Here is a 19,522-nt window from a genome sequence, read left to right on the forward strand (position 1 = left end):
CCTGGTTTAGGGATAAGATTTTCTGTAAGGAAAAGTCTATGCGGTACACATGCTTATGGACAGAATTAGAGAGCAGTTCTGAGGTCAGGGCGAGTGTGAGATTGAGTCGCAGGGTCAATGCAGTCACAGTTGATATCAACGGTGAAGGTGAATTATCTGTTCCAGGGTAGGGTGTACGGTTAGATTTAGGTGTTCGATAAGGAATACGGGTGTGATATGGTTACAGTTAGACTTCAGATCTATCTCTGATGTGTGGGAGAGTGCATGATTGAGGTTGAAGTTAAAGCTGAAATATGGGTGACATCAAAGATGAAGGTGAAGTGTCAGATCCTGTCGCCAGGGCTAGGGTTAGCATTAGTTGTAAGGTAAGGAGTATGGGGCAGATTGAGTGGCAGTAAGAGTTGTGATCTGACTCTGATGTGAAGGAAATGGCCAGAATGTGCTTCAGGATTATGGGGAGGAATGACAGAAGTCGATGCTGATGGTGGCGGTTCAGTGAAATTGGCCTGGGCTAGGGTTAGGGTTTCCTGTAAGGGAAAATCTATGCATATGTTACGGTGACGGAGAAAACTAGGGTTCAGTTCTGATGTGTGGACGAGTGTGAGATTGAGGCTCATGGTTAAGATGTGTCTCCTAGTTGGCACAAATGTTGAAGGCGAAGAATCTAGTCTAGTTCTCGGGCCTAGGGTTAGGGTTAGGTGTTCACTAAGATTTACAGTAACATAGAGTTACATTTAGAGTTTGCATCTGACCCTGATGTGAGGGCGATGGCCAGATTGAGCTTCAGGTTTATGGAGCGGCATGACAGACGTTGAAGTTGACTATGTCAGCTGAGGTAAAGTGGCCAGGGCTAGAGTTATGGTATTGTGTTCTGTGAGGTGTACAGGAAGGATAGGGGTATGGACAGACTTAGGGCTTATCTCTGATGTGAGGAGAAGTGCGAGATTGAGGTTCAGGATTACGGTGAAGTGTGGGTCATGCCAATGGTTACGGTGAAAGGACAGGTCCAAGATTCATGGCTAGGGTTAGGATTACTGCGTCGTTCTGTTCTACAGAAAGGACAAGTTAAGGATCAAGGTTAGGGTCCAGCTCTGATGTGAGTGCGAGTGTGAAATTGCGATTCAGTGTTGAGGAGGGCCCTGGGTGATGTCAATGGTGACGTTGTGTGGATAGGCCCAGGACTCAGTGCTAGGCTTAAAATTTTGTGTTCTCTCTGTTTTCCGGAGACATTAGCATTACGGAAAGTGTTAGGGTCTGGGTCTGATGCGACGGTAAGTGCAAGATGGTGGATCAGGTTTATGGTGAGGCATGGGTGACGTCAGTGGTCAAGTCGGGTGTCATAACCACGGGCCAGGGCTAGGGTAAGGGTTAGGTTTTTGGGAAAATGTAGAGGGATGGTATTGTTACATGTAGACTTAGGTCCTTCTCTTAAGTTAGGGCGAGTATACGATTCAGTTCCAGCATTACTGTGAGCCAAGGTTGATATCCAAGGTTATGGTGGAATTTAAGGAAACAGGTCCACGCTGGGGTTAGGGTTATGTAATCGTTAATGTGTATGGGGTTTACGTGAATAGAGCTCGATTTTGGATCCTACTCTGATGTGAGGGCGTAGGCCAGACTGATCTTGATCATCATGGTGTGGCATAGGTGACATCAATGCTGACGCTGAGGGTCCAGGTTAAGGGACCTTGGTTAGCGGTAGGGTTTTTGTAAGGAAATGTCTATGCAGAAGATATGGTTCTGGATATAATTAGGGTGCAGTTTTGAAGTCAGGGCGAGTGTGAGGTCGAGTCACAGGGTTGAGGGAGTCATAGTTGATATCAATGGTGAAGGCGAAGTATCTGGTCCATGGCTCGGGTCTAGGGATCCGTTTAGGTGTTCGATAAGGAGTACGGGTGAGATAGGTTTACAGTTAGATTCGGATCCATCTCTGATGTGAAGGCGAGCGCAAGATTGAGTTTCAGTTTTAAGGTGAGATGTGGGTGTCATGAATGCTTAAGTTGAAGTGTCAGATCCTGGCGCCAGGGATAGGGCTGGCATTAGTTGTAAGTTAAGGTGTATTGGGCTGACTGAGTGACAGTTAGAGATCTGATCCGTCTCCGATGTGAGGGCAATGGCCAGATTGATCTTCAGGATTATGGTGAGGAATGACAGACGTCAATGCTGATGGTGGCAGTTCAGTTAAAGGGGCCTGGGCTAGGTTTAGGGTTTCCTGTAAGGGAAAGTCTATGCATATGATACGGTTACGGAGAGAATTTGGGTTCAATTCTGATGTGAGTGCGAGGGTGAGATTGAGTCTCAGGGTAAAGATGTGGCTCCTAGTAGGCAGCAATGTTGAAGTCAGAGTATCTAGTCCAGGGCTCGGGTCTAGGGTTAGGCTTAGGTGTTCAGTAAGATTTACAGGAACATAGAGTTACATTTAGAGTTCGAATCTGACCCTGATGTGAGGGCGATGGCCAGATTGAGCTTCATGTTTACTTTGCGGCATGACAGACGTTGCAGCTGATGGCGTCGTTTCAGGTAAAGTGGCCAGGGTTAGAGTTATGTTATTGTGCTCTGTGAGGTGTACAGGAAGGATAGGGTGATGGACAGACTTAGGGTGTTCTCTGATGTAAGGGCAAGTTCGAGATGGAGGTTCAGGTTTACGGTGAAGTGTGAATGATGCCAATGGTTACGGTGAAGGGTCAAGTAAAGAGTCCCTTCTATTGTTGAGATTAAAGGGTCTTTCTGTTCTACAGAAAGGATAAGTTAAGGAATAGGGTTAGGTTCCAGCTCTGATGTGAGTGCGCTTCTGAAATTGCGGTTCATTGTTGAGGAGGGCCCTGGGTGATGTCGAAGCTTACGTTGTGTGGATAGGCCCAGGATTCAGTGATAGGGTTAAAATTTTGTGTTCTCTCTGATTTCCAGAGACATTAGCATTACGGAAAGAGTTAGGTCCTGGGTCTGATGTGACGGGGAGAGCAACATGGTGGATCAGGATTATGGTGAGGCATGGGTGACATCAATGTTCCAGGTGAGCTGTCAGGACCACTGGCCAGGGCTAGGCTAAGCGTTAGGTTTTCGGTTAGGTGAAGAGAGAGGGTGTTTTCACATTTATACATATTGTCCTTCTCTTACGTTAGGGCGAATGTGCGATTCAGTTCCAGGATTACAGTGTGGCAAAGGTGATATCCATGATGAGGTTGGAGTTTCAGGCCACTGGTCCGCGCTAGGGTTAGGGTTATGTAATCGTTAAAGAGTATGGGTTGGACCGGGATACTTTTCGATTTGCATCCTACTCTGACGTGAGGGCGTAGGCCAGATTGATCTTCATCATCGTGGTGTGGCATCGGTGACATCAATGCTGACGCTGAGGGTACAGGTTAATAGACCTGGTTTAGGGATAAGATTTTCTGTAAGGAAAAGTCTATGCGGTACACATGGTTATGGACAGAATTAGAGAGCAGTTCTGAGGTCAGGGCGAGTGTGAGATTGAGTCGCAGGGTCAATGCAGTCACAGTTGATATCAACGGTGAAGGTGAATTATCTGTTCCAGGGTAGGGTGTACGGTTAGATTTAGGTGTTCGATAAGGAATACGGGTGTGATATGGTTACATTTAGACTTCAGATCTATCTCTGATGTGTGGGAGAGTGCATGATTGAGGTTGAAGTTAAAGCTGAAATATGGGTGACATCAAAGATGAAGGTGAAGTGTCAGATCCTGTCGCCAGGGCTAGGGTTAGCATTAGTTGTAAGGTAAGGAGTATGGGGCAGATTGAGTGGCAGTAAGAGTTGTGATCTGACTCTGATGTGAAGGAAATGGCCAGAATGTGCTTCAGGATTATGGGGAGGAATGACAGAAGTCGATGCTGATGGTGGCGGTTCAGTGAAATTGGCCTGGGCTAGGGTTAGGGTTTCCTGTAAGGGAAAATCTATGCATATGTTACGGTGACGGAGAAAACTAGGGTTCAGTTCTGATGTATGGACGAGTGTGAGATTGAGGCTCATGGTTAAGATGTGTCTCCTAGTTGGCACAAATGTTGAAGGCGAAGAATCTAGTCTAGTTCTCGGGCCTAGGGTTAGGGTTAGGTGTTCACTAAGATTTACAGTAACATAGAGTTACATTTAGAGTTTGCATCTGACCCTGATGTGAGGGCGATGGCCAGATTGAGCTTCAGGTTTATGGAGCGGCATGACAGACGTTGAAGTTGACTATGTCAGCTGAGGTAAAGTGGCCAGGGCTAGAGTTATGGTATTGTGTTCTGTGAGGTGTACAGGAAGGATAGGGGTATGGACAGACTTAGGGCTTATCTCTGATGTGAGGAGAAGTGCGAGATTGAGGTTCAGGATTACGGTGAAGTGTGGGTCATGCCAATGGTTACGGTGAAAGGACAGGTCCAAGATTCATGGCTAGGTTTAGGATTACTGCGTCGTTCTGTTCTACAGAAAGGACAAGTTAAGGATCAAGGTTAGGGTCCAGCTCTGATGTGAGTGCGAGTGTGAAATTGCGATTCAGTGTTGAGGAGGGCCCTGGGTGATGTCAATGGTGACGTTGTGTGGATAGGCCCAGGACTCAGTGCTAGGCTTAAAATTTTGTGTTCTCTCTGTTTTCCGGAGACATTAGCATTACGGAAAGTGTTAGGGTCTGGGTCTGATGCGACGGTAAGTGCAAGATGGTGGATCAGGTTTATGGTGAGGCATGGGTGACGTCAGTGGTCAAGTCGGGTGTCATAACCACGGGCCAGGGCTAGGGTAAGGGTTAGGTTTTTGGGAAACTGTAGAGGGATGGTATTGTTACATGTAGACTTAGGTCCTTCTCTTAAGTTAGGGCGAGTATACGATTCAGTTCCAGCATTACTGTGAGCCAAGGTTGATATCCAAGGTTATGGTGGAATTTAAGGAAACAGGTCCACGCTGGGGTTAGGGTTATGTAATCGTTAAAGTGTATGGGGTTTACGTGAATAGAGCTCGATTTTGGATCCTACTCTGATGTGAGGGCGTAGGCCAGACTGATCTTGATCATCATGGTGTGGCATAGGTGACATCAATGCTGACGCTGAGGGTCCAGGTTAAGGGACCTTGGTTAGCGGTAGGGTTTTTGTAAGGAAATGTCTATGCAGAAGATATGGTTCTGGATATAATTAGGGTGCAGTTTTGAAGTCAGGGCGAGTGTGAGGTCGAGTCACAGGGTTGAGGGAGTCATAGTTGATATCAATGGTGAAGGCGAAGTATCTGGTCCATGGCTCGGGTCTAGGGATCCGTTTAGGTGTTCGATAAGGAGTACGGGTGAGATAGGTTTACAGTTAGATTCGGATCCATCTCTGATGTGAAGGCGAGCGCAAGATTGAGTTTCAGTTTTAAGGTGAGATGTGGGTGTCATGAATGCTTAAGTTGAAGTGTCAGATCCTGGCGCCAGGGATAGGGCTGGCATTAGTTGTAAGTTAAGGTGTATTGGGCTGACTGAGTGACAGTTAGAGATCTGATCCGTCTCCGATGTGAGGGCAATGGCCAGATTGATCTTCAGGATTATGGTGAGGAATGACAGACGTCAATGCTGATGGTGGCAGTTCAGTTAAAGGGGCCTGGGCTAGGTTTAGGGTTTCCTGTAAGGGAAAGTCTATGCATATGATACGGTTACGGAGAGAATTTGGGTTCAATTCTGATGTGAGTGCGAGGGTGAGATTGAGTCTCAGGGTAAAGATGTGGCTCCTAGTAGGCAGCAATGTTGAAGTCAGAGTATCTAGTCCAGGGCTCGGGTCTAGGGTTAGGCTTAGGTGTTCAGTAAGATTTACAGGAACATAGAGTTACATTTAGAGTTCGAATCTGACCCTGATGTGAGGGCGATGGCCAGATTGAGCTTCATGTTTACTTTGCGGCATGACAGACGTTGCAGCTGATGGCGTCGTTTCAGGTAAAGTGGCCAGGGTTAGAGTTATGTTATTGTGCTCTGTGAGGTGTACAGGAAGGATAGGGTGATGGACAGACTTAGGGTGTTCTCTGATGTAAGGGCAAGTTCGAGATGGAGGTTCAGGTTTACGGTGAAGTGTGAATGATGCCAATGGTTACGGTGAAGGGTCAAGTAAAGAGTCCCTTCTATTGTTGAGATTAAAGGGTCTTTCTGTTCTACAGAAAGGATAAGTTAAGGAATAGGGTTAGGTTCCAGCTCTGATGTGAGTGCGCTTCTGAAATTGCGGTTCATTGTTGAGGAGGGCCCTGGGTGATGTCGAAGCTTACGTTGTGTGGATAGGCCCAGGATTCAGTGATAGGGTTAAAATTTTGTGTTCTCTCTGATTTCCAGAGACATTAGCATTACGGAAAGAGTTAGGTCCTGGGTCTGATGTGACGGGGAGAGCAACATGGTGGATCAGGATTATGGTGAGGCATGGGTGACATCAATGTTCCAGGTGAGCTGTCAGGACCACTGGCCAGGGCTAGGCTAAGCGTTAGGTTTTCGGTTAGGTGAAGAGAGAGGGTGTTTTCACATTTATACATATTGTCCTTCTCTTACGTTAGGGCGAATGTGCGATTCAGTTCCAGGATTACAGTGTGGCAAAGGTGATATCCATGATGAGGTTGGAGTTTCAGGCCACTGGTCCGCGCTAGGGTTAGGGTTATGTAATCGTTAAAGAGTATGGGTTGGACCGGGATACTTTTCGATTTGCATCCTACTCTGACGTGAGGGCGTAGGCCAGATTGATCTTCATCATCGTGGTGTGGCATCGGTGACATCAATGCTGACGCTGAGGGTACAGGTTAATAGACCTGGTTTAGGGATAAGATTTTCTGTAAGGAAAAGTCTATGCGGTACACATGGTTATGGACAGAATTAGAGAGCAGTTCTGAGGTCAGGGCGAGTGTGAGATTGAGTCACAGGGTCAATGCAGTCACAGTTGATATCAACGGTGAAGGTGAATTATCTGTTCCAGGGTAGGGTGTACGGTTAGATTTAGGTGTTCGATAAGGAATACGGGTGTGATATGGTTACATTTAGACTTCAGATCTATCTCTGATGTGTGGGAGAGTGCATGATTGAGGTTGAAGTTAAAGCTGAAATATGGGTGACATCAAAGATGAAGGTGAAGTGTCAGATCCTGTCGCCAGGGCTAGGGTTAGCATTAGTTGTAAGGTAAGGAGTATGGGGCAGATTGAGTGGCAGTAAGAGTTGTGATCTGACTCTGATGTGAAGGAAATGGCCAGAATGTGCTTCAGGATTATGGGGAGGAATGACAGAAGTCGATGCTGATGGTGGCGGTTCAGTGAAATTGGCCTGGGCTAGGGTTAGGGTTTCCTGTAAGGGAAAATCTATGCATATGTTACGGTGACGGAGAAAACTAGGGTTCAGTTCTGATGTATGGACGAGTGTGAGATTGAGGCTCATGGTTAAGATGTGTCTCCTAGTTGGCACAAATGTTGAAGGCGAAGAATCTAGTCTAGTTCTCGGGCCTAGGGTTAGGGTTAGGTGTTCACTAAGATTTACAGTAACATAGAGTTACATTTAGAGTTTGCATCTGACCCTGATGTGAGGGCGATGGCCAGATTGAGCTTCAGGTTTATGGAGCGGCATGACAGACGTTGAAGTTGACTATGTCAGCTGAGGTAAAGTGGCCAGGGCTAGAGTTATGGTATTGTGTTCTGTGAGGTGTACAGGAAGGATAGGGGTATGGACAGACTTCGGGCTTATCTCTGATGTGAGGAGAAGTGCGAGATTGAGGTTCAGGATTACGGTGAAGTGTGGGTCATGCCAATGGTTACGGTGAAAGGACAGGTCCAAGATTCATGGCTAGGGTTAGGATTACTGCGTCGTTCTGTTCTACAGAAAGGACAAGTTAAGGATTAAGGTTAGGGTCCAGCTCTGATGTGAGTGCGAGTGTGAAATTGCGATTCAGTGTTGAGGAGGGCCCTGGGTGATGTCAATGGTGACGTTGTGTGGATAGGCCCAGGACTCAGTGCTAGGCTTAAAATTTTGTGTTCTCTCTGTTTTCCGGAGACATTAGCATTACGGAAAGTGTTAGGGTCTGGGTCTGATGCGACGGTAAGTGCAAGATGGTGGATCAGGTTTATGGTGAGGCATGGGTGACGTCAGTGGTCAAGTCGGGTGTCATAACCACGGGCCAGGGCTAAGGTAAGGGTTAGGTTTTTGGGAAACTGTAGAGGGATGGTATTGTTACATGTAGACTTAGGTCCTTCTCTTAAGTTAGGGCGAGTATACGATTCAGTTCCAGCATTACTGTGAGCCAAGGTTGATATCCAAGGTTATGGTGGATTTTAAGGAAACAGGTCCACGCTGGGGTTAGGGTTATGTAATCGTTAAAGTGTATGGGGTTTACGTGAATAGAGCTCGATTTTGGATCCTACTCTGATGTGAGGGCGTAGGCCAGACTGATCTTGATCATCATGGTGTGGCATAGGTGACATCAATGCTGACGCTGAGGGTCCAGGTTAAGGGACCTTGGTTAGCGGTAGGGTTTTTGTAAGGAAATGTCTATGCAGAAGATATGGTTCTGGATATAATTAGGGTGCAGTTTTGAAGTCAGGGCGAGTGTGAGGTCGAGTCACAGGGTTGAGGGAGTCATAGTTGATATCAATGGTGAAGGCGAAGTATCTGGTCCATGGCTCGGGTCTAGGGATCCGTTTAGATGTTCGATAAGGAGTACGGGTGAGATAGGTTTACAGTTAGATTCGGATCCATCTCTGATGTGAAGGCGAGCGCAAGATTGAGTTTCAGTTTTAAGGTGAGATGTGGGTGTCATGAATGCTTAAGTTGAAGTGTCAGATCCTGGCGCCAGGGCTAGGGCTGGCATTAGTTGTAAGTTAAGGTGTATTGGGCTGACTGAGTGACAGTTAGAGATCTGATCCGTCTCCGATATGAGGGCAATGGCCAGATTGATCTTCAGGATTATGGGGAGGAATGACAGACGTCAATGCTGATGGTGGCAGTTCAGTTAAAGGGGCCTGGGCTAGGTTTAGGGTTTCCTGTAAGGGAAAGTCTATGCATATGATACGGTTACGGAGAGAATTTGGGTTCAATTCTGATGTGAGTGCGAGGGTGAGATTGAGTCTCAGGGTAAAGATGTGGCTCCTAGTAGGCAGCAATGTTGAAGTCAGAGTATCTAGTCCAGGGCTCGGGTCTAGGCTTAGGCTTAGGTGTTCAGTAAGATTTACAGGAACATAGAGTTACATTTAGAGTTCGAATCTGACCCTGATGTGAGGGCGATGGCCAGATTGAGCTTCATGTTTACTTTGCGGCATGACAGACGTTGCAGCTGATGGCGTCGTTTCAGGTAAAGTGGCCAGGGTTAGAGTTATGTTATTGTGCTCTGTGAGGTGTACAGGAAGGATAGGGTGATGGACAGACTTAGGGTGTTCTCTGATGTGAGGGCAAGTTCGAGATGGAGGTTCAGGTTTACGGTGAAGTGTGAATGATGCCAATGGTTACGGTGAAGGGTCAAGTAAAGAGTCATTTCTATTGTTGAGATTAAAGGGTCTTTCTGTTCTACAGAAAGGATAAGTTAAGGAATAGGGTTAGGTTCCAGCTCTGATGTGAGTGCGCTTCTGAAATTGCGATTCATTGTTGAGGAGGGCCCTGGGTGATGTCGAAGCTTACGTTGTGTGGATAGGCCCAGGATTCAATGATAGGGTTAAAATTTTGTGTTCTCTCTGATTTCCAGTGACATTAGCATTACGGAAAGAGTTAGGTCCTGGGTCTGATGTGACGGGGAGAGCAACATGGTGGATCAGGATTATGGTGAGGCATGGGTGACATCAATGTTCCAGGTGAGCTGTCAGGACCACTGGCCAGGGCTAGGCTAAGCGTTAGGTTTTCGGTTAGGTGAAGAGAGAGGGTGTTTTCACATTTATACATATTGTCCTTCTCTTACGTTAGGGCGAATGTGCGATTCAGTTCCAGGATTACAGTGTGGCAAAGGTGATATCCATGATGAGGTTGGAGTTTCAGGCCACTGGTCCGCGCTAGGGTTAGGGTTATGTAATCGTTAAAGAGTATGGGTTGGACCGGGATACTTTTCGATTTGCATCCTACTCTGACGTGAGGGCGAAGGCCAGATTGATCTTCATCATCGTGGTGTGGCATCGGTGACATCAATGCTGACGCTGAGGGTACAGGTTAATAGACCTGGTTTAGGGATAAGATTTTCTGTAAGGACAAGTCTATGCGGTACATATGGTTATGGACAGAATTAGAGAGCAGTTCTGAGGTCAGGGCGAGTGTGAGATTGAGTCGCAGGGTCAATGCAGTCACAGTTGATATCAACGGTGAAGGTGAATTATCTGTTCCAGGGTAGGGTGTACGGTTAGATTTAGGTGATCGATAAGGAATACGGGTGTGATATGGTTACATTTAGACTTCAGATCTATCTCTGATGTGTGGGAGAGTGCATGATTGAGGTTGAAGTTAAAGCTGAAATATGGGTGACATCAAAGATGAAGGTGAAGTGTCAGATCCTGTCGCCAGGGCTAGGGTTAGCATTAGTTGTAAGGTAAGGAGTATGGGGCAGATTGAGTGGCAGTAAGAGTTGTGATCTGACTCTGATGTGAAGGAAATGGCCAGAATGTGCTTCAGGATTATGGGGAGGAATGACAGAAGTCGATGCTGATGGTGGCGGTTCAGTGAAATTGGCCTGGGCTAGGGTTAGGGTTTCCTGTAAGGGAAAATCTATGCATATGTTACGGTGACGGAGAAAACTAGGGTTCAGTTCTGATGTGTGGACGAGTGTGAGATTGAGGCTCATGGTTAAGATGTGTCTCCTAGTTGGCACAAATGTTGAAGGCGAAGAATCTAGTCCAGTTCTCGGGCCTAGGGTTAGGGTTAGGTGTTCACTAAGATTTACAGTAACATAGAGTTACATTTAGAGTTTGCATCTGACCCTGATGTGAGGGCGATGGCCAGATTGAGCTTCAGGTTTATGGAGCGGCATGACAGACGTTGAAGTTGACTATGTCAGCTGAGGTAAAGTGGCCAGGGCTAGAGTTATGGTATTGTGTTCTGTGAGGTGTACCGGAAGGATAGGGGTATGGACAGACTTAGGGCTTATCTCTGATGTGAGGAGAAGTGCGAGATTGAAGTTCAGGATTACGGTGAATTGTGGGTCATGCCAATGGTTACGGTGAAAGGACAGGTCCAAGATTCATGGCTAGGGTTAGGATTACGGCGTCGTTCTGTTCTACAGAAAGGACAAGTTAAGGATTAAGGTTAGGGTCCAGCTCTGATGTGAGTGCGAGTGTGAAATTGCGATTCAGTGTTGAGGAGGGCCCTGGGTGATGTCAATGGTGACGTTGTGTGGATAGACCCAGGACTCAGTGCTAGGCTTAAAATTTTGTGTTCTCTCTGTTTTCCGGAGACATTAGCATTACGGAAAGTGTTAGGGTCTGTGTCTGATGCGACGGTAAGTGCAAGATGGTGGATCAGGTTTATGGTGAGGCATGGGTGACGTCAGTGGTCAAGTCGGGTGTCATAACCACGGGCCAGGGCTAGGGTAAGGGTTAGGTTTTTGGGAAACTGTAGAGGGATGGTATTGTTACATGTAGACTTAGGTCCTTCTCTTAAGTTAGGGCGAATATACGATTCAGTTCCAGGATAACTGTGAGCCAAGGTTGATATCCAAGGTTATGGTGGAGTTTCAGGAAACAGGGCCACGCTGGGGTTATGGTTCTGTAATCGTTAAAGTGTATGGGGTTTACGTGAATAGAGCTCGATTTTGGATCCTACTCTGATGTGAGGGCGTAGGCCAGACTGATCTTGATCATCATGGTGTGGCATAGGTGACATCAATGCTGACGCTGAGGGTCCAGGTTAAGGGACCTTGGTTAGCGGTAGGGTTTTTGTAAGGAAATGTCTATGCAGAAGATATGGTTCTGGATATAATTAGGGTGCAGTTTTGAAGTCAGGGCGAGTGTGAGGTCGAGTCACAGGGTTGAGGGAGTCATAGTTGATATCAATGGTGAAGGCGAAGTATCTGGTCCATGGCTCGGGTCTAGGGAACCGTTTAGGTGTTCGATAAGGTGTACGGGTGAGATAGGTTTACAGTTAGATTCGGATCCATCTCTGATGTGAAGGCGAGCGCAAGATTGAGTTTCAGTTTTAAGGTGAGATGTGGGTGTCATGAATGCTTAAGTTGAAGTGTCAGATCCTGGCGCCAGGGATAGGGCTGGCATTAGTTGTAAGTTAAGGTGTATTGGGCTGACTGAGTGACAGTTAGAGATCTGATCCGTCTCCGATGTGAGGGCAATGGCCAGATTGATCTTCAGGATTATGGGGAGGAATGACAGACGTCAATGCTGATGGTGGCAGTTCAGTTAAAGGGGCCTGGGCTAGGTTTAGGGTTTCCTGTAAGGGAAAGTCTATGCATATGATACGGTTACGGAGAGAATTTGGGTTCAATTCTGATGTGAGTGCGAGGGTGAGATTGAGTCTCAGGGTAAAGATGTGGCTCCTAGTAGGCAGCAATGTTGAAGTCAGAGTATCTAGTCCAGGGCTCGGGTCTAGGGTTAGGCTTAGGTGTTCAGTAAGGTTTACAGGAACATAGAGTTACATTTAGAGTTCGAATCTGACCCTGATGTGAGGGCAATGGCCAGATTGAACTTCATGTTTACTTTGCGGCATGACAGACGTTGCAGCTGATGGCGTCGTTTCAGGTAAAGTGGCCAGGGTTAGAGTTATGTTATTGTGCTCTGTGAGGTGTACAGGAAGGATAGGGTGATGGACAGACTTAGGGTGTTCTCTGATGTGAGGGCAAGTTCGAGATGGAGGTTCAGGTTTACGGTGAAGTGTGAATGATGCCAATGGTTACGGTGAAGGGTCAAGTAAAGAGTCCCTTGTATTGTTGAGATTAAAGGGTCTTTCTGTTCTACAGAAAGGATAAGTTAAGGAATAGGGTTAGGTTCCAGTTCTGATGTGAGTGCGCTTCTGAAATTGCGGTTCATTGTTGAGGAGGGCCCTGGGTGATGTCGAAGCTTACGTTGTGTGGATAGGCCCAGGATTCAGTGATAGGGTTAAAATTTTGTGTTCTCTCTGATTTCCAGAGACATTAGCATTACGGAAAGAGTTAGGTCCTGGGTCTGATGTGACGGGGAGAGCAACATGGTGGATCAGGATTATGGTGAGGCATGGGTGACATCAATGTTCCAGGTGAGCTGTCAGGACCACTGGCCAGGGCTAGGCTAAGCGTTAGGTTTTCGGTTAGGTGAAGAGAGAGGGTGTTTTCACATTTATACATATTGTCCTTCTCTTACGTTAGGGCGAATGTGCGATTCAGTTCCAGGATTACAGTGTGGCAAAGGTGATATCCATGATGAGGTTGGAGTTTCAGGCCACTGGTCCGCGCTAGGGTTAGGGTTATGTAATCGTTAAAGAGTATGGGTTGGACCGGGATACTTTTCGATTTGCATCCTACTCTGACGTGAGGGCGAAGGCCAGATTGATCTTCATCATCGTGGTGTGGCATCGGTGACATCAATGCTGACGCTGAGGGTACAGGTTAATAGACCTGGTTTAGGGATAAGATTTTCTGTAAGGAAAAGTCTATGCGGTACATGTGGTTATGGACAGAATTAGAGAGCAGTTCTGAGGTCAGGGCGAGTGTGAGATTGAGTCGCAGGGTCAATGCAGTCACAGTTGATATCAACGGTGAAGGTGAATTATCTGTTCCAGGGTAGGGTGTACGGTTAGATTTAGGTGTTCGATAAGGAATACGGGTGTGATATGGTTACAGTTAGACTTCAGATCTATCTCTGATGTGTGGGAGAGTGCATGATTGAGGTTGAAGTTAAAGCTGAAATATGGGTGACATCAAAGATGAAGGTGAAGTGTCAGATCCTGTCGCCAGGGCTAGGGATAGCATTAGTTGTAAGGTAAGGAGTATGGGGCAGATTGAGTGGCAGTAAGAGTTGTGATCTGACTCTGATGTGAAGGAAATGGCCAGAATGTGCTTCAGGATTATGGGGAGGAATGACAGAAGTCGATGCTGATGGTGGCGGTTCAGTGAAATTGGCCTGGGCTAGGGTTAGGGTTTCCTGTAAGGGAAAATCTATGCATATGTTACGGTGACGGAGAAAACTAGGGTTCACTTCTGATGTGTGGACGAGTGTGAGATTGAGGCTCATGGTTAAGATGTGTCTCCTAGTTGGCACAAATGTTGAAGGCGAAGAATCTAGTCTAGTTCTCGGGCCTAGGGTTAGGGTTAGTTGTTCACTAAGATTTTCAGTAACATAGAGTTACATTTAGAGTTTGCATCTGACCCTGATGTGAGGGCGATGGCCAGATTGAGCTTCAGGTTTATGGAGCGGCATGACAGACGTTGAAGTTAACTATGTCAGCTCAGGTAAAGTGGCCAGGGCTAGAGTTATGGTATTGTGTTCTGTGAGGTGTACAGGAAGGATAGGGGTATGGACAGACTTAGGGCTTATCTCTGATGTGAGGAGAAGTGCGAGATTGAGGTTCAGGATTACGGTGAAGTGTGGGTCATGCCAATGGTTACGGTGAAAGGACAGGTCCAAGATTCATGGCTAGGGTTAGGATTACTGCGTCGTTCTGTTCTACAGAAAGGACAAGTTAAGGATTAAGGTTAGGGTCCAGCTCTGATGTGAGTGCGAGTGTGAAATTGCGATTCAGTGTTGAGGAGGGCCCTGGGTGATGTCAATGGTGACGTTGTGTGGATAGGCCCAGGACTCAGTGCTAGGCTTAAAATTTTGTGTTCTCTCTGTTTTCCGGAGACATTAGCATTACGGAAAGTGTTAGGGTCTGGGTCTGATGCGACGGTAAGTGCAAGATGGTGGATCAGGTTTATGGTGAGGCATGGGTGACGTCAGTGGTCAAGTCGGGTGTCATAACCACGGGCCAGGGCTAGGGTAAGGTTTAGGTTTTTGGGAAACTGTAGAGGGATGGTATTGTTACATGTAGACTTAGGTCCTTCTCTTAAGTTAGGGCGAGTATACGATTCAGTTCCAGCATTACTGTGAGCCAAGGTTGATATCCAAGGTTATGGTGGATTTTAAGGAAACAGGTCCACGCTGGGGTTAGGGTTATGTAATCGTTAAAGTGTATGGGGTTTACGTGAATAGAGCTCGATTTTGGATCCTAATCTGATGTGAGGGCGTAGGCCAGACTGATCTTGATCATCATGGTGTGGCATACGTGACATCAATGCTGACGCTGAGGGTCCAGGTTAAGGGACCTTGGTTAGCGGTAGGGTTTTTGTAAGGAAATGTCTATGCAGAAGATATGGTTCTGGATATAATTAGGGTGCAGTTTTGAAGTCAGGGCGAGTGTGAGGTCGAGTCACAGGGTTGAGGGAGTCATAGTTGATATCAATGGTGAAGGCGAAGTATCTGTTCCATGGCTCGGGTCTAGGGATCCGTTTAGGTGTTCGATAAGGAGTACGGGTGAGATAGGTTTACAGTTAGATTCGGATCCATCTCTGATGTGAAGGCGAGCGCAAGATTGAGTTTCAGTTTTAAGGTGAGATGTGGGTGTCATGAATGCTTAAGTTGAAGTGTCAGATCCTGGCGCCAGGGATAGGGCTGGCATTAGTTGTAAGTTAAGGTGTATTGGGCTGACTGAGTGACAGTTAGAGATCTGATCCGTCTCCGATGTGAGGGCAATGGCCAGATTGATCTTCAGGATTATGGGGAGGAATGACAGACGTCAATGCTGATGGTGGCAGTTCAGTTAAAGGGGCCTGGGCTAGGTTTAGGGTTTCCTGTAAGGGAAAGTCTATGCATATGATACGGTTACGGAGAGAATTTGGGTTCAATTCTGATGTGAGTGCGAGGGTGAGATTGAGTCTCAGGGTAAAGATGTGGCTCCTAGTAGGCAGCAATGTTGAAGTCAGAGTATCTAGTCCAGGGCTCGGGTCTAGGGTTAGGCTTAGGTGTTCAGTAAGATTTACAGGAACATAGAGTTACATTTAGAGTTCGAATCTGACCCTGATGTGAGGGCAATGGCCAGATTGAGCTTCATGTTTACTTTGCGGCATGACAGACGTTGCAGCTGATGGCGTCGTTTCAGGTAAAGTGGCCAGGGTTAGAGTTATGTTATTGTGCTCTGTGAGGTGTACAGGAAGGATAGGGTGATGGACAGACTTAGGGTGTTCTCTGATGTGAGGGCAAGTTCGAGATGGAGGTTCAGGTTTACGGTGAAGTGTGAATGATGCCAATGGTTACGGTGAAGGGTCAAGTAAAGAGTCCCTTGTATTGTTGAGATTAAAGGGTCTTTCTGTTCTACAGAAAGGATAAGTTAAGGAATAGGGTTAGGTTCCAGCTCTGATGTGAGTGCGCTTCTGAAATTGCGGTTCATTGTTGAGGAGGGCCCTGGGTGATGTCGAAGCTTACGTTGTGTGGATAGGCCCAGGATTCAGTGATAGGGTTAAAATTTTGTGTTCTCTCTGATTTCCAGAGACATTAGCATTACGGAAAGAGTTAGGTCCTGGGTCTGATGTGACGGGGAGAGCAACATGGTGGATCAGGATTATGGTGAGGCATGGGTGACATCAATGTTCCAGGTGAGCTGTCAGGACCACTGGCCAGGGCTAGGCTAAGCGTTAGGTTTTCGGTTAGGTGAAGAGAGAGGGTGTTTTCACATTTATACATATTGTCCTTCTCTTACGTTAGGGCGAATGTGCGATTCAGTTCCAGGATTACAGTGTGGCAAAGGTGATATCCATGATGAGGTTGGAGTTTCAGGCCACTGGTCCACGCTAGGGTTAGGGTTATGTAATCGTTAAAGAGTATGGGTTGGACCGGGATACTTTTCGATTTGCATCCTACTCTGACGTGAGGGCGAAGGCCAGATTGATCTTCATCATCGTGGTGTGGCATCGGTGACATCAATGCTGACGCTGAGGGTAAAGGTTAATAGACCTGGTTTAGGGATAAGATTTTCTGTAAGGAAAAGTCTATGCGGTACATATGGTTATGGACAGAATTAGAGAGCAGTTCTGAGGTCAGGGCGAGTGTGAGTTTGAGTCGCAGGGTCAATGCAGTCACAGTTGGTATCAACGGTGAAGGTGAATTATCTGTTCCAGGGTAGGGTGTACGGTTAGATTTAGGTGTTCGATAAGGAATATGGGTGTGATATGGTTACAGTTAGACTTCAGATCTATCTCAGATGTGTGGAGAGTGCATGATTGAGGTTGAAGTTAAAGCTGAAATATGGGTGACATCAAAGATGAAAGTGAAGTGTCAGAGCCTGTCGCCAGGGCTAGGGATAGCATTAGTTGTAAGGTAAGGAGTATGGGGCAGATTGAGTGGCAGTAAGTGTTGTGATCTGACTCTGATGTGAAGGAAATGGCCAGAATGTGCTTCAGGATTATGGGGAGGAATGACAGAAGTCGATGCTGATGGTGGCGGTTCAGTGAAATTGGCCTGGGCTAGGGTTAGGGTTTCCTGTAAGGGAAAATCTATGCATATGTTACGGTGACGGAGAAAACTAGGGTTCAGTTCTGATGTGTGGACGAGTGTGAGATTGAGGCTCATGGTTAAGATGTGTCTCCTAGTTGGCACAAATGTTGAAGGCGAAGAATCTAGTCTAGTTCTCGGGCCTAGGGTTAGGGTTAGTTGTTCACTAAGATTTACAGTAACATAGAGTTACATTTAGAGTTTGCATCTGACCCTGATGTGAGGGCGATGGCCAGATTGAGCTTCAGGTTTATGGAGCGGCATGACAGACGTTGAAGTTGACTATGTCAGCTGAGGTAAAGTGGCCAGGGCTAGAGTTATGGTATTGTGTTCTGTGAGGTGTACAGGAAGGATAGGGGTATGGACAGACTTAGGGCTTATCTCTGATGTGAGGAGAAGTGCGAGATTGAGGTTCAGGATTACGGTGAAGTGTGGGTCATGCCAATGGTTACGGTGAAAGGACAGGTCCAAGATTCATGGCTAGGGTTAGGATTACTGCGTCATTCTGTTCTACAGAAAGGACAAGTTAAGGATTAAGGTTAGGGTCCAGCTCTGATGTGAGTGCGAGTGTGAAATTGCGATTCAGTGTTGAGGAGGGCCCTGGGTGATGTCAATGGTGACGTTGTGTGGATAGGCCCAGGTCTCAGTGCTAGTCTTAAAATTTTGTGTTCTCTCTGTTTTCCGGAGACATTAGCATTACGGAAAGTGTTAGGGTCTGGGTCTGATGCGACGGTAAGTGCAAGATGGTGGATCAGGTTTATGGTGAGGCATGGGTGACATCAGTGGTCAAGTCGGGTGTCATAACCACGGGCCAGGGCTAGGGTAAGGGTTAGGTTTTTGGGAAACTGTAGAGGGATGGTATTGTTACATGTAGACTTAGGTCCTTCTCTTAAGTTAGGGCGAGTATACGATTCAGTTCCAGCATTACTGTGAGCCAAGGTTGATATCCAAGGTTATGGTGGATTTTAAGGAAACAGGTCCACGCTGGGGTTAGGGTTCTGTAATCGTTAAAGTGTATGGGGTTTACGTGAATAGAGCTCGATTTTGGATCCTACTCTGATGTGAGGGCGTAGGCCAGACTGATCTTGATCATCATGGTGTGGCATAGGTGACATCAATGCTGACGCTGAGGGTCCAGGTTAAGGGACCTTGGTTAGCGGTAGGGTTTTTGTAAGGAAATGTCTATGCAGAAGATATGGTTCTGGATATAATTAGGGTGCAGTTTTGAAGTCAGGGCGAGTGTGAGGTCGAGTCACAGGGTTGAGGGAGTCATAGTTGATATCAATGGTGAAGGCGAAGTATCTGGTCCATGGCTCGGGTCTAGGGATCCGTTTAGGTGTTCGATAAGGAGTACGGGTGAGATAGGTTTACAGTTAGATTCGGATCCATCTCTGATGTGAAGGCGAGCGCAAGATTGAGTTTCAGTTTTAAGGTGAGATGTGGGTGTCATGAATGCTTAAGTTGAAGTGTCAGATCCTGGCGCCAGGGATAGGGCTGGCATTAGTTGTAAGTTAAGGTGTATTGGGCTGACTGAGTGACAGTTAGAGATCTGATCCGTCTCCGATGTGAGGGCAATGGCCAGATTGATCTTCAGGATTATGGGGAGGAATGACAGACGTCAATGCTGATGGTGGCAGTTCAGTTAAAGGGGCCTGGGCTAGGTTTAGGGTTTCCTGTAAGGGAAAGTCTATGCATATGATACGGTTACGGAGAGAATTTGGGTTCAATTCTGATGTGAGTGCGAGGGTGAGATTGAGTCTCAGGGTAAAGATGTGGCTCCTAGTAGGCAGCAATGTTGAAGTCAGAGTATCTAGTCCAGGGCTCGGGTCTAGGGTTAGGCTTAGGTGTTCAGTAAGATTTACAGGAACATAGAGTTACATTTAGAGTTCGAATCTGACCCTGATGTGAGGGCGATGGCCAGATTGAGCTTCATGTTTACTTTGCGGCATGACAGACGTTGCAGCTGATGGCGTCGTTTCAGGTAAAGTGGCCAGGGTTAGAGTTATGTTATTGTGCTCTGTGAGGTGTACAGGAAGGATAGGGTGATGGACAGACTTAGGGTGTTCTCTGATGTGAGGGCAAGTTCGAGATGGAGGTTCAGGTTTACGGTGAAGTGTGAATGATGCCAATGGTT

The sequence above is a fragment of the Manis pentadactyla genome, chromosome 1, assembly GCF_030020395.1.
Source record: "Manis pentadactyla isolate mManPen7 chromosome 1, mManPen7.hap1, whole genome shotgun sequence".
Lineage (NCBI taxonomy): Eukaryota > Metazoa > Chordata > Mammalia > Pholidota > Manidae > Manis > Manis pentadactyla.